The sequence below is a fragment of the Ruditapes philippinarum genome, unplaced genomic scaffold, assembly GCF_026571515.1.
Source record: "Ruditapes philippinarum isolate M1 unplaced genomic scaffold, ASM2657151v2 ctg18177_1_1_1_1, whole genome shotgun sequence".
In the NCBI taxonomy this organism is placed as follows: domain Eukaryota; kingdom Metazoa; phylum Mollusca; class Bivalvia; order Venerida; family Veneridae; genus Ruditapes; species Ruditapes philippinarum.
The window spans coordinates 7792-10725 of record NW_026853482.1 but is presented as its reverse complement, the minus strand read 5'-3'; the positions used below and the strand labels follow the sequence as shown (position 1 = coordinate 10725).

General features: G+C 31.3%; 1 long non-coding RNA gene across 1 annotated transcript; it reads right to left on the bottom strand.

Moving 5' to 3' along the window:
- Nucleotides 1–1009: 1009 nt before the first annotated feature.
- On the bottom strand, nt 1010–2558 carry LOC132737002 (uncharacterized). The gene is made up of 3 exons (XR_009626658.1): nt 2519–2558; nt 2096–2249; nt 1010–1142 (listed from the first exon to the last, which is right to left on the bottom strand). It is a non-coding gene; the product is annotated as an uncharacterized LOC132737002 (long non-coding RNA).
- Nucleotides 2559–2934: the final 376 nt, after the last annotated feature.

The following is a 2934-nucleotide window of genomic DNA, read 5'->3' as shown; positions in this document are numbered from 1 at the left end:
ACCGATTCACAGGTGTAACTAATTATTACGTCTAATACGCTAATTATGATTGTTTAAAATTGTAAAAGTTTTATCACTTAAATTGGCATTCTTTACCTTCAATTTCACGAGTAAAAAATGCCAGGTGCATGAGTAGGTGATGAGTAGCAAGATGCAAATCAGATTTTTTTTTATTCCCGCCAAATCAGCCAGGGCATTTGACCCAAAAAATTCCCTCGAAAACAAAAATAAAATCGGAGTTAAATCACACATTTAATATGTAAAGTAACGAGTGATCATTCATGAGGGCATACCCGGGTGTAGATTTTCCAAGGTTTTTGGCTTAAAATCCTTGGAAAAAAACCTCGGAGTATTGGAACAAGAAAATGCAAAACTTTGCTATTAAAAAAACCTTGGAAAAATAGGGAGAGGGTGAAAAACCTTGTAAAAAATTTCCGAGTTTTTTTTTAAAAAAACCTCGTAAAAAGTATGACCTCGGAGTATTGGAACGATTTCCAAGGATTTCAGAATAAAAACCTCGTAAAATAATTTCCGAGGATTTTGTTTAGAAAACCTTGGAAAATGAGTGACCTCGGAGTATTGGAACGATTTCCAAGGATTTTTAAAGTGTTTCCGTGGTTTGTTTTCCAAGGTTTTTAAATGAAAACCTCGGAAAGTTTCTCACAACTGGGAATACTGTTATATTTTCGAGGATTCTTACTTAAGGGCATCAGAGAATTTTCCAAGGTTTATTTGAGCAAAAACCTTGGAAATTTCTAGAATATCCATGGAAAATCAGAAAATATAACATCCAATGAAATATTCTGAAAAGAGCAATTAATGAATTATATTGTCCTTTTAAAGAATTAAGAGGACTTCTTTGTAATAAGAGCAAAAAATGATCACATGACTCACTGAAACATTTAATGTCAGTGTGAAGTAAATAGTAATGCACTACAAATGAAAAGTTAAGTTGGAAGTCTTTAATGGTAAATATTACACTCAATGTTCAGTTATAATATGTTGGTATCCGGTTAAATTTTAATGTATTCAAATATCTATCTTTTGAATTCCTGTTCACCCTTCATGATTTTTAAATGTCCCTTAGTTTTTCCCTCACCATCACAGGGGTCACATGTGGAAAATGCTCCAGGATACAATTCCTGAAATAAATAAAGTAAACATTTAATAAAGTACAGCCATTGAAAGAAGTTAGAAAAACAATTATATAAAATCACCACTGGGCGCTTCCCTCTCCATTGGGCGCTTCCCTCTCCATGTGGTCAGGATCAAAGACTTCAAACTACTTGCCTTACAACATTGTATTTTTGACTCCTGAAGCCAGGATGGGCTTCTTCCCTGTGAGGGAGCTATCCAGCCCAGGATTAAGGAACACCTGTGGTTATACTCAGGACAGTTCAGTATGTGTAGGCAATCAGAATTACATCATTTAATTTCTTTTTTATTAATCAATAAAAAAAAATGATACATTCCTTAAACGTTTCCATAGACAAAAATATCAGTTCACTGTTGATATATATTGTTTTAAAAAATCAGCACTTTTGTGAAAAGAAATACATCTTTTGAGTGATCCAAAATTACTTGAATTACAAGTTGTTCAAGACCATTGATTAAAATGAAGGCTTTAATATTTTCAAATGACCTTTTCTGTAGTTACTTTTAAATATTGGTCTACTGTTTTGAAATAGTGAATTTAATTTTTTTCATGTTGATTTCTTATTTTTCTTCATCAGTATTTAGTGTCAGGATTTCAAGAAAACTTTGGTAAGCAGTATGACAATTCTGCGATGTTTAGAAAAGAAACGATGTCTGTTACTATTATTTTAGATTATGTCATACTGGATGTTACAACCTAAAGCACTCTAAAAATATTGCAAAAAATAACGCTTTTCATAAGGTGATTCCGATTGCCTACACTAATTGTATCTGTCTGCTCAAAGTGACATCTGCATCAATAAAGCTGGAGAGTCATCATGTAACATTAACAGCATTTCCAACAAAGTATCAATAAAAAAATCAGTTCCAGAAACCTTCATTCATTCAAATTTCAAATTGAAACTACCTTTCAAAACCTAGTTTTAAAACAAAAACATACTGTAGTATATTCCTTGAAGCCTTTCCTGGTCTACAGTTGGCTTCCTTAATCGATGCCTGGATGCCAATGATATACTATGATAAAACACAGCAAAGCTGGATTGCCATCTTCTTGTAGTTTGGAACAGTCTTGCAAACTTGCTTACAAGCTGACTCTGTAATTAAAAATTTGTAGATTCAAATAATAGATGAAAGATGAAAGTTTTATGAATAATGTCATCATAGTTTCATGCACTCATCTTGTTCAATACAATCATAGACAAAAATAACATTAATACTCTTAAAATATCCTCTAAACAATTGTATTTTAAACTAGCTTACATTTAGGTTAAAAATAAAGATCTAAAATAGTTTGTATTTAATACTTATTTGAAAAAAAAAACAACAACAGATTTTATGCATAAATGTATCTAAAATTATTTACCTGAACCTTTTTACTATCATGTTTCTTTTGTTTATCTTCCCCAGGTCATTGATCTTTAGGTTCAATTACAACAACCAAACATTTCCTGAATCTTGTCACACTTAGATAAATGTTTTCTTTGAAAATTCCAAAAATATGCTCCCTAACATTTAAAACAAGATATGTCCAAAATTGCTTAAAATAAATCCAGGTTTTGCACTACTTCCAACTATAACCACTTGACCCATTAATGTCTGAGATTCAAATTTTTCAACAGTATAACTGAAGGGGCAATCATAATGTGAAACAGGGGTGATCCCAAAATATCAAAGCCATCATCATTTTATTTTTACATTAATTTTATTGAAGGTACAAATATATCAAATGATAAATAAAAGTAAAACTTGAAAATTATAAGAGAATCACAGTTGCAGTGT